Source organism: Zingiber officinale, chromosome 11A (genome assembly GCF_018446385.1).
Source record: "Zingiber officinale cultivar Zhangliang chromosome 11A, Zo_v1.1, whole genome shotgun sequence".
In the NCBI taxonomy this organism is placed as follows: domain Eukaryota; kingdom Viridiplantae; phylum Streptophyta; class Magnoliopsida; order Zingiberales; family Zingiberaceae; genus Zingiber; species Zingiber officinale.
Window position 1 is genome coordinate 7,386,914 of NC_056006.1, and position 12,991 is coordinate 7,399,904.

The 12,991-nt window shown below is 34.7% G+C and overlaps 1 non-coding gene across 1 annotated transcript; it reads right to left on the reverse strand.

Annotated features, from left to right (window-relative positions):
• Window positions 1-481: 481 nt before the first annotated feature.
• LOC122033091 lies at window positions 482-587 on the reverse strand. Its single transcript, XR_006126354.1, has one exon. It is a non-coding gene; the product is annotated as a small nucleolar RNA R71 (small nucleolar RNA).
• Between the last annotated feature and the right edge of the window lie 12,404 nt (window positions 588-12,991).

The following is a 12,991-nucleotide window of genomic DNA, read 5'->3' on the forward strand; positions in this document are numbered from 1 at the left end:
GCAATTTAAATTCTGCATTTGCTTTCTTGCTTTTCATATTGCATTTTATTTCTTGTCTTTGATTCTTGATAATTTTCTTTTTCTTCTTGAATATCCATGAACACTAACATGTCAAGCAGGCCCATGAGAAATTTTTCTACACCCTTTTCTGCAAGATTTTTATCTCCCATTGTGCAACCTCAAATTAAAGCAGAAAGTTTCCAACTAGACCCAGAGATAATTTTCATGATACAAGGTCACAAATTTAGAGGAGAAGTATCAGAAAGTCCTTATATACATCTTGAAACATTTTTAGAGATTTGTGATTTGGTGAAATGTGAAGGAGTATCAGTCGATGCAGTTCGATTGATGGCATTTCCTTTCAGTATCAAGGATAAAGCAAGGACTTGGCTATATTCTCTCTGTCCTCAAAGCATCACAAGTTGGGAACAATTGGAGAAACAATTTCTGAATCATTTTTTCCCTCCAAGTAGAACAGTATATATAAGGAATTGCATAACAAATTTTGCTTAGGCATATGGAGAATCATTATTTGAAGCATGGGATAGATTCAAGAGTCTTCAAAGACAGTGCCCTCATCATGGTTTTGAAAAATGGTTGATTTTGCACATATTCTATGGGGGAATTTCTTTCTCAGACAAGAGTTTATTGGATTCATCAGCTGGAGGTTCTTTTATGGACAAAAGTGTAGATGAAGCTTATTCATTAATTGATCAAGTGACATTGAGCCTCCATGAATGGTTGAACAAAAGTTGGATGGAATTTCCCTCAGATATTCAAGAAGTGCAAGCCATAAATGTAAGAGAGCCTGTCAAACAAAATGAAATTCAACCACCAAAAAATGTTGAAATTCTTAAGTCACAGAGTGAGGAGTTCAAACATTTGGGGGCAAAGCTTGATAGTATTGTTTCAAAATAGTTTAAAGAAGATCCCCCTCCTACACAGTCAAGATCCAATGAAAAGTGTGATGATGTTGGGTTGAGAAGTGGCAAAAATCATAAAGAACTTCTGAAGAATGACATATTTAGAATTGAGGAGAAGAATAATAGAAGATCACAAGAACTCAGTTCCATTTCTCTAGGAAGTTCCCAAAGGCCACAAGTACCTTTCCCTCAACGATTAATCACACCAACATTAGATAAGCAAGTTGGACCTCCTCTAAAAGCTCAAAGGGAATTTGGGAAAAAGGAAGTTCAGTCTTTCCCAGGACCTTCACTAAGGGTTCCTTTTCCACAAAGGTTAGTGGGGGTCAATGAAAATAAAGACTTCGGCAAATCCTGTGACACTAATATGGTTGAGTGCAAATTTTTGAATATATATGAAGATGAAGATTTTTTAGATGAGGATTTTATTGATAATGCAGTGGTAAATAAATTTTCAGATCTACCTCAAAATTTTATAAGGTGTTATAGTGATATTGAATTTTCAGATGATGAATGTGATATGGTAGATCAACTTAAAACTGCAAGTGAAGTTATTGATCCTCTTGTTATTGATTCTCCTATTGAGGACATAGATATTGGTTTATTTTTTGATGTATGTGTTGATGATGATGATGTGGAACAATGTGTAGGGACTTATGCAGAGCTAGTAGAGTCTCAAGAATCACCATCATTGATATCATCAACACCTGAGCTAGAGCCAGAACCATCATTTGATTCAGAGGAAGTCACATCTACATGTTTAGAAATTTCAGGTATTTCTCAACAAAGTAAGGTTAGTATTTCTTGTGATCTTTTGGAAAACTTTATGGAGGTACCTATAATTGACTTTGTTGGATGTGATTCAATTTTTATTACTTATTCATCTTATCTTGATATGGTTCTAGCTCTATACTATATAACATGCTTGTGGGAGATTTATTTTTCTTTTGGATGTGCAGATTTCACATGAGCCAATAATTGGAAGCTTAATCTGAACCGTCTTCGACCACCTGAAAAAATTTCCAAGAAGACGAAGATCGGAGAGAGTTATACTTTACTTTGTAGCTCCTTTGATGAAAGCTCTCTCCATAATAAGAGCCCTTGGTAGGAGGATTCTAAAATATCTTACCCCTCCAAGAGAAAGATTTAGATGAATCTAATGAGGTGGTCGAGCTAATGACCTTAAACAAGCGCTTCTTGGGAGGCAACCCAAGTTCATTTTCCTTATTTTCTTTTATGTCTTTAGTTCTCTCTTTATAATAAACATGTATCCTCTACTTAATTTTTATTGTCTATCTTATTATTGTAGAATTCAAAGTTATGGAGGAATGTGAGTATTGGATGGAGGAGTATCTTTAAAAATATGAATGTCAACCATTTGGAGCTCATCACTTGGTAACTTCTCTTAAAATCTCCTCCACATTGTTTTAAGTTTTCATTGGGACAATGAAACTGGGGGGATTCATTAGATGCATTTGATTTGCTTTGTTTGTTTTTGTTTTTGCTTATGTCTTGCATTTTGTTTTGATTTTTTTTTTTAAACATCTTGAGAGCATCAAAACTTCACTTATATGCTTTCTTGTCTTCAAGATAAAATGTTAGCACGTTCTTTATCTAGGTTCATGATGTTGTAAATGATGCTAGTAGTAAGCTTTATGTACTTCTTGTCTCTATCTTGGGTAGCATGAAATAAGCTAAGAATCATATGGAGATGAGCTTTAGTCTTGGCTTGACCTTAAGAATTTTATTTTCACTACACTTTGACTTGATGCTTGAATGGTTGATATCATTGAAATAGTCATGATTCTTCTTGTTTGCTTAGTACTTGGTTTCCATGGTGATTTTTCAAACTTCATTTTGGTACTGGATGAGGCTCAACTCATGCAAGCTCATTTGGAAAAATCAAAATATCCCAACATTTGTGCTAAAAGTACACTTGGTAAATAAGATTTGCACAATGCAAATGTTTATGAAAAAAATTGAAAAAAAAAAGTGAATATAGGATATAAAAAATAGTTGTCGTGAGTGGAATCTAGCAAGTCACCCCTTTGAGACCGAGTTAGGTTATTGGGGAAATGACTGCTTAGTTTCTCTTGAGATTGAGCACACCTTTGAGACCTTGGGTTGATTGGGAAATATGAACCAAGTGAGTGGCAAGTAAGTGTCTATCACTGGTTACTTGTCTCTCACCGAAAACATTAGGAATTCAAATTTGATGACGACTTGACTAGGATATAGATTGAAACTTGAAGGGTTTTTGAGTTACTTTTACACTGTGCACAGGATGCTTAAGCTTGAGCTATACTTGATTTGTTTCCATGATTATGCTTGTTATTGGAACTCTTTGATAGAGTTAGGAAAGTACATTAGGGTTTATGAATGCGTTGTAGAACATATGAATTTAGATTGCAGCATTTTGCTTGAGGACAAGCAAAAGTTTAAGTCTGGAGGTGTGATGTGCGTAGATTTTATATACTTTTATGCATGTTTTGACGCACATTTACATACTTTGAGCATGCTTGATCTATGCATTTTTGTACTTCCAGTCTTCCTTTTTGCATATTTACTCTTTTTGTTCGGAGATATGCTTTTGTGCATTTTCTGTACACAGGAGTCGAATTCGGTGAACATTCTACATTCTTGGATAAAACTTATGAGCTAAGCAAGCGAGAAAGCACCTGGCCGTGTACCAGACACGACCCTGTTGGTTGCTACTCGGAAAAACTAGAGGTTCCACTGTACAAAAATTTTGTACAAAGGTCTGAACCCTTTCTTAGCTACCATGTGTTCTTTTAAATTAAATTTTGGATCGCCTGCGGAACTTAACACGTTTGATCCAAAACTTAATCTATTTGTTCTTTTAGGTTTAGACTTGGATCTCCTGCGGAACTTAATACGTTCGACCCAAATCACCTTAAGTTATTAATTCCATTAAATATTAATTTTCATAATTGGTTCCCAGTACTGACGTGGCGAGGCACATGGCCTTCTTGGATATGGGAGCAACCACCACCGACTAGACAAAACCTTTTATAGAAAGCTAATATTTAATTTCCTAAAATAACTTTAGGTTAACCGAAAAGAACAATCAAATCAGAAGGAAAAATAAAACAAAAGAACACAACATCGAAAAACATATTCGAAATACTAGAATCGTAAGCCTCTTGTATTTGGTATTATTTCCAAAAATAACTAGTATGATGCGGAAACAAAAATTACTAGTTATACCTTTTAGAAAGACCTCTTAATCTTCTACCGTATTCCTCTTCTAACCTCGGACGTTGTGTGGGCAACGATCTTCTGAGATGAGAACCACCAAGCACCTTCTTCTTCCTTACAAGTTTCGGCCATCAAAACTTCTCCTAGGATGAAGAGGTTCGGCCACCACCACCATGCTCCAAGGGATGCTAGAAAAGAGGCTTCTTTTCTCTCCTTCTTCTCCTTCTTAGATCCGACCACCAAAGCTATCTCCACCATGAGAAGGTTTCGGCCACACAAAGGAGAGGAGAGGAAAGAAAGGGCCGGCCACACCCAAGGAGAAAAGAGAGGAAAAATAGAATAGAGTCGTTAGCCTTGAAGCCTCCTCTACCCTCTCTTTTATAATCCTTGGTCTTGGCAAATTAGGAAAATTTAATAAAAACTTCCTTAATTCTTTTGCCATTGAAAAGGAAAATTTATTTAATTAAAATAATTTTCTCTTTTCAAATTATAATGGTCGGCCACTCTTCTCCCCAAAACAAGGAGAGTTTTAATTAAAACAAAAATTAAAACTTCCTAATTTGTTTCTAGAAATTTATAAAAATTTCTTCAATAATTTTAATCCCTTCATGATTGGTTAATAAAAAGAAAATTTATAAATTAAAATCTTTCTTTTAAACATGTGGATAATTTCCAAAAAGAAAGGTTATCTCTAAAAATTAAAATCTCCTTTCAATCTACAAATAAGGAAAGATATTAAATCTTTTCTTAATCTTTTGTAGAAACTAATAAAAGAGAATTTTTAATTTTTAAACTTTCTTTTAAATCATGAATATAATTAAAAGGAAAGCTTTTACCAAAATTAAAATCAACCTTTTAATCTACAAATAAGGAAAGAGATTTTAACTCTTCTCTAAATCTTTTGTAGAATCTTATAAAAGGAAGGATTTAAATTTTTAAACTCTCTTTTAAATTATATTATCCACATAAGAAAAATTTTAAAATTAAAATTCCTTTTTATTTTAATAGGGACGGCCACATGAATTCACCCATGAACATACCCATGGCCGGCCCTAGCTTGGTCTCCAAGCTAGCTCGGCCGGCCCCTATAGGATGGGTAAGAAGGTGGGTATAGGTGGGTATAGTACTCTATAATTAAGAGGCTACGATAGGGACCGAGAGGAGGAATTGGTTTTGGTCTCCCGATAAAATTAAGCATCCCGTGCTCGCCCCGAACACACAACTTAATTTTATCAATAATAATTCATTCCACTAGAGAACTATTATTGAACTACCGCACCAATCCCAAATTACATTTTTGGGCTCCTTCTTATTATGAGTGTGTTAGTCTCCCTGTGTTTAAGATATCGAATGTCCACTAATTAAGTGAGTTACTGACAACTCATTTAATTAATATCTTAGTCCAAGAGTAGTACCACTCAACCTTATCGTCATGTCGGACTAAGTCCACCTGCAGGGTTTAACATGACAATCCTTATGAGCTCCTCTTGGGGACATTATCAACCTAGTATCTCTAGGACACAGTTTCCTTCTATAATCAACAATACACACTATAAGTGATACCATTTCCCAACTTATCGGGCTTATTGATTCATCGAACTAAATCTCACCCATTGATAAATTAAAGAAATAAATATCAAATATATGTGCTTGTTATTATATTAGGATTAAGAGCACACACTTCCATAATAACTGAGGTCTTTGTTCCTTTATAAAGTCAGTATAAAAGAAATGACCTATAATGGTCCTACTCAATACACTTTTAGTGTACTAGTGTAATTATATAGTTAAGATAAACTAACACCTAATTACACTACAACCTTCCAATGGTTTGTTCCTTTCCATCATGGTCGTGAGCTACTGTTTATAATTTATAAGGTACTGATAACATGATCTTCTGTGTGTGACACCACACACCATGTTATCTACAATATAAATTAATTGAACAACTACATTTATCATAAATGTAGACATTTGACCAATGTGATTCTTAGATAAATGTTTATACCAAAAGCTAGACTTTTAGTATACATCATAACAGTCTCCCACTTATACTAAAAGACTAAGTTGCTATATCTGCTGCCATACATCTGATTCTCATCCCTGCAACATGCCCATCAAAAGCTCTTGCCTTAAGGACCTTAGTGAAAGGATCTATAGGTCATCACCTGATGCAATCTAGGCGGCAACAACTTCTCCTCGTTTATACGATTTCTCGTATTGGGTGGTACTTGCGCTCTATTGTGTTTACTTGCCTTATAGACTTATGGTTTCTTCGAGTTTGCTACTGCACCAACATTATTACAATAAATTGTAATAATCTTTGGACAAACCAGAAATCATATCTAAGTCTATCTTGAGGTTATTGAGTCATTCAGCTTTTATGGCTACCTCAGAGGCTTGCCATATACTAAGCTTCTATGGTGGAGTCCAGAAAAACACCGATGCTTATCACTCTTCCATAGTTATGACTTTACCTCCTAAAGTAAACACAAAACCCCGAGGTTGACTTATTATTGTCCCTATCTGATTGGAAGTCAAAATTCGTGCAACCCACAATGACTAAATTAACTGCCTTGTAAGCTAGCATATAATCTCTAGTGCCTCTAAGGTACTACAATATATGCTTTACTACAGTCCACTGTCCTTGTCCAGGGTTACTTTGATATCTGCTAACTATGCCCTTGGCAAAACAGATTTCTGATCTCGTGCATAGCATACATTAGGCTTCCAACAGCCGTAGCATAAAGAACTGCCTTTATTTCCTTTATCTCCTTTGATGTCTACAAAGACATATCTTTAGATAAAGTTACTCCATCCTGAAAAGGTAAGAAACCTTTCTTGGAGTTTTGTATGCTCAAAACAAGCAAGGATTTTTCCAATGTATGAAGCTTGGGATATTCTTTTCTTGCGATCCCTTATTACTTTGATCTCAAGAATATATACATTCTCCCAAGTCCTTTATATCAAATTGTTTGGACAACCATACCCTTACTTCTGACAACATTTTGATATTGTTTCCAACTACCAAAAATGTTATCTAAGTATAGTACAAGAAATACCACCACGTTTCCATCACATCTTTTGTATACACAAGACTTATCCGGTTACTAAATCCATAGATCTGGATTACTTTGATAAACCGGATGTTCCAAGACCTTGAAGCTTTGCCTCAGTCCATAGACTGATTGAGCTTGCACACAAGATGCTCTTAGCCCTTTGCAATGAACCCTTCTGGTTGCTTTATATGGATACTTTCTTCAAGACTTCCATTAAGAAATACTGTCTTGACATCCACTTGCCAAATAGATAAAAGAATCTGGATAGACTTAAGCATGACTACTAGTGAAAAAGTTTCCTTTTTCATCAAGTCTTGCTTTGAAAGTTTCTACCTTCCTGTCTATCCCTCTTTTCCTAATATAGATCTTTTTACACCCAAAGGCTTTTACACCATTTGATGGTTCTACAAGCTTCCAGATTTTATTAGAATACATATATTCTAATTCTTTTATTCATTACTCTTTGCCAAGATGCTGAATCTTTATCTTGGAGTGTTTCGTCATATGTCCGGAGATCAGGTTCATGTCCTCCAGGGATCGAGTTTAAAAACTCTCCCAAAACATGAATCTTTTTAGGTTGCCTAACAACCCTCTCACTACGACAAGGCACTTTCTGCAATTGTGTATCATTTGTGATACGTGTTACAGTTTTCTTGTGGTATCTCATCTTGTACAGTTGGTACTAGATTAGACATGCCTTTTATTATTTTCTTAAGAACAAATTTTCTTATGGCACATGGTTTATTACATAGTCCTTTTCTAAAAATCGGTCATTGATGCTAACAATGACCTTCTGATTTTTAAGACTATAAACCTACTTTCATTTCACTAGGATAACCCACAAACAAGTGAATTCCTGTCCAACTTATCATTGTCTCTCTCCTGCATATGTGCTGGACTACTCAAATCCAAATATGCTTCGAAATAGGCTTACGCCTATTCAGCAATTCTATATGAGTAGAGAGTTTTGACTTTAGAAGGTACTATATTCACTCCCGTTTCCAGAGTATATCCTTAAAATGATTTTGATAATATTCTTAATAACTCATCAATCTACTTATTTCCATAAGAGTCCTATACCTTTCTTTTCCTACACCATTCTGTTGGGGTGTACCAGGTGCAGTTAGTTGAGATTGAATCCCTACTACTGATAAATGACTCCTAAATTCTCTCAAGAGGTACTTGCCACTACGATCTTACCGTAGTGTCTTGATACTTTTACTTTGTCGTTTCTCCACATCAGCCTCGTATTCTTTAAACTAATCAAAGCACTTAGACTTACGACACATCAAGTAAATATATCCGTATCTCAAATAGTTGTCTATAAAATAGATGAAATATTTGAAACAACCTCTTGCCTGGATGCTCATAGGATCACACAAATCAGAATGAACCAATTCCAATATATCTTTGACTCCATACCCCTTAGACTTAAAAGCTTCTTGGTTATTTTTCCTTCCAAGTAAGACTCGTAGGTTGGAAAGATTTCCACTACTAATGAACCCAAAAGTTCATCAGCTACCAATGAATCCTACTCAAGTTAATATAACCTAGCCTTAGATGCCAAAGATATAATTGGTTCATTTTCGAAGGTTACTTTCTCTTAAAGTTAGAAGATGTGTTACTAATTTCCATTTGTTGCATCGTGAGAGTTATTGGATTTATAAATTGCCAACCAACGTACCAGAACAGATAACTTCCCTCTTTTCCTTAATAACAACTTTGTTATTAAAAGAGGCAGAATATCAAGTTCTTTGAATAGTTTAGAAACTGAAAACTAGTTCTTTCTAAACTTGGTGCGTAAAGACAATTACTCAAAAATCCATGTTTTATTCTTATCAAAAGATAAACATCTCCCACTGCCACTGCTACCATTTTTACAGTAGTGCCCATGTAGACGGTGTTTTAATTTTCATTTAGTTGCCGGGTTTCCTGGAACCCTGCAATGAATTGCGGACATGATTAATGGTATCTGTATCTACACTCCAGGTTCTGGTAGATAACACCACTAAACATGTTTCAACTAATGAATTAAATACACCTATATTGTTATTAATTCTAAGAAGACAGACTACCTTAATATCCAAGTCCTATTTCCAATCATTACAATTGGGATTACTAAGTCTTTCTTATAGTATGACTACTAGGGGATTGACAAACATTTTAAATCCTAAGAATCTCAAAAATATTTGGTCAAGATCAACTCCTTAAAATCCCCATGAATTTTGTATGCCACGATAGTGTGAACGTATACAAAATCGAAGAGGAGATTTTATTCATTAATTTTATTATCTCGTCAACTTTACTTTATGACGAATAAAATTAATAGTTGATCTGTCTTTGATCAAATATTTGGTCAAAACTTTTTGAATTTAAAAAAAATATTGATTCCTCAAACAATATTATTTAAATTCTCCAACACCTCAAACACCGTGAATTTTGCATGCCACGTTAGTGTGGACGTATACAAATTCAATATTTGCAAAAGGAGGGTTTTAACCCATTAATTTTATTATCTTGTCAACCTAACTTTTTGACAAATAAAATTAATAGTTGGTATCATTTGGTCACACAAATAATAGCAGTGACTCCGATGGGGAGGATACTATTAGATGTGTCTAAGTGTATACCATTACTTGAAACTAAGTCCATTAATAAGATTATGCCCCTTCCGTTGGGGAAGATCACACGCTCTTAATTAACTTCCTATAGTCATCCAAAAATGGAAGTCTGTTCTAGTGATCCACAAACAAGCTCATCCGTTATGGAGGAAGGCACTCAGAGCCAACGCGCAAGCTTGTTTGCATCACTTACAAACCAGTAATGGAGACCATGGGATTTACTTAAAAATCCCTCTCCCACTTAGTTATTTATAAATGAGGAATTTTAACTATGCTAGCCTACTAAATATGTAAACTAACATGCACACACAGCACAATATAAAAGCAATAAATAGAAAATCTAATTTTCAACTATTATGGCTTTTATCTCTATTTGTCCTCCGTGTGTTGTCATCCTAAGCTGCTGCCATATTTGGCCACTGCCACCGGGTTTAGCTGTCACATCCATCTTGCTCCTAGTTCCGTTGCGCCACTGGTCCTTAGAAGGTTCCACGCTTTGCAAGATTCGATCCGCGACATAAATAGAATTTTACATTTTTGATCCTATATTCCTCGAAGGAATGTACATGTAAACTAGATCGAACATAAAATAAAATTTACATCCATCGATCCTATATTCCATAAAAGGAATGTACATGTAACTAGATCACAAAATAAAATCCTAATAAAACTAAATACAGCTCCTGCTGTATTTTATAATACAATCATGCACACACAATAAAATGCCCTTGACATGTCCAAGGGTCCAATCACACACATAATAACTATAAGTCATAATAGTTGGATCCTGCATCCACAAAGTTAGCACATCCTACTATTAGAAAGCTAATATTTAATTTCCTAAAATAACTTTAGGTTAACCGAAAAGAACAATCAAATCACAAGGAAAATAAAACAAAAGAACACAGCATCGAAAAACATATTCGAAATACTAGAATCGTAAGCCTCTTGTATTTGGTATTATTTCCAAAAATAACTAGTATGATGCGGAAACAAAAATTACTAGTTATACCTTTTAGAAAGACCTCTTAATCTTCTACCGTATTCCTCTTCTAACCTCGAACGTTGTGTGGGCAACGATCTTCTGAGATGAGAACCACCAAGCACCTTCTTCTTCCTTACAAGTTTCGGCCATCAAAACTTCTCCTAGGATGAAGAGGTTCGGCCACCACCACCATGCTCCAAGGGATGCTAGAAAAGAGGCTTCTTTTCTCTCCTTCTTCTCCTTCTTAGATCCGACCACCAAAGCTATCTCCACCATGAGAAGGTTTCGGCCACACAAAGGAGAGGAGAGGAAAGAAAGGGCCGGCCACACCCAAGGAGAAAAGAGAGGAAAAATAGAATAGAGTCGTTAGCCTTGAAGCCTCCTCTACCCTCTCTTTTATAATCCTTGGTCTTGGCAAATTAGGAAAATTTAATAAAAACTTCCTTAATTCTTTTGCCATTGAAAAGGAAAATTTATTTAATTAAAATAATTTTCTCTTTTCAAATTATAATGGTCGGCCACTCTTCTCCCCAAAACAAGGAGAGTTTTAATTAAAACAAAAATTAAAACTTCCTAATTTGTTTCTAGAAATTTATAAAAATTTCTTCAATAATTTTAATCCCTTCATGATTGGTTAATAAAAAGAAATTTTATAAATTAAAATCTTTCTTTTAAACATGTGGATAATTTCCAAAAAGGAAAGTTATCTCTAAAAATTAAAATCTCCTTTCAATCTACAAATAAGGAAAGATATTAAATCTTTTCTTAATCTTTTGTAGAAACTAATAAAAGAGAATTTTTAATTTTTAAACTTTCTTTTAAATCATGAATATAATTAAAAGGAAAGCTTTTACCAAAATTAAAATCAACCTTTTAATCTACAAATAAGGAAAGAGATTTTAACTCTTCTCTAAATCTTTTGTAGAATCTTATAAAAGGAAGGATTTAAATTTTTAAACTCTCTTTTAAATTATATTATCCACATAAGAAAAATTTTAAAATTAAAATTCCTTTTTATTTTAATAGGGACGGCCACATGAATTCACCCATGAACATACCCATGGCCGGCCCTAGCTTGGTCTCCAAGCTAGCTTGGTCGGCCCCTATAGGATGGGTAAGAAGGTGGGTATAGGTGGGTATAGTACTCTATAATTAAGAGGCTACGATAGGGACCGAGAGGAGGAATTGGTTTTGGTCTCCCGATAAAATTAAGCATCACCTCGAACACACAACTTAATTTTATCAATAATAATTCATTCCACTAGAGAACTATTATTGAACTACCGCACCAATCCCAAATTACATTTTTGGGCTCCTTCTTATTATGAGTGTGTTAGTCTCCCTGTGTTTAAGATATCGAATGTCCACTAATTAAGTGAGTTACTGACAACTCATTTAATTAATATCTTAGTCCAAGAGTAGTACCACTCAACCTTATCGTCATGTCGGACTAAGTCCACCTGCAGGGTTTAACATGACAATCCTTATGAGCTCCTCTTGGGGACATTATCAACTTAGTATCTCTAGGACACAGTTTTCTTCTATAATCAACAACACACACTATAAGTGATACCATTTCCCAACTTATCGGGCTTATTGATTCATCGAACTAAATCTCACCCATTGATAAATTAAAGAAATAAATATCAAATATATGTGCTTGTTATTATATTAGGATTAAGAGCACACACTTCCATAATAACTGAGGTCTTTGTTCCTTTATAAAGTCAGTATAAAAGAAATGACCTATAATGGTCCTACTCAATACACTTTTAGTGTACTAGTGTAATTATATAGTTAAGATAAACTAACACCTAATTACACTACAACCTTCCAATGGTTTGTTCCTTTCCATCATGGTCGTGAGCTACTGTTTATAATTTATAAGGTACTGATAACATGATCTTCTGTGTGTGACACCACACACTATGTTATCTACAATATAAATTAATTGAACAACTATATTTATCATAAATGTAGACATTTGACCAATGTGATTCTTAGATAAATGTTTAAACCAAAAGCTAGACTTTTAGTATACATCCTAACAGACCCTGCATTGGTAGGGAGCTCTGGCCGTGTGGAGTTCAGAGGTTGTGTGACAGCAACAGCAAAGGAAGAAGTCCAGGCCGTGTGAACCTCACATGGTCGTGTCAAGTTTTGAAGCAAATCAGAGTTCAATCC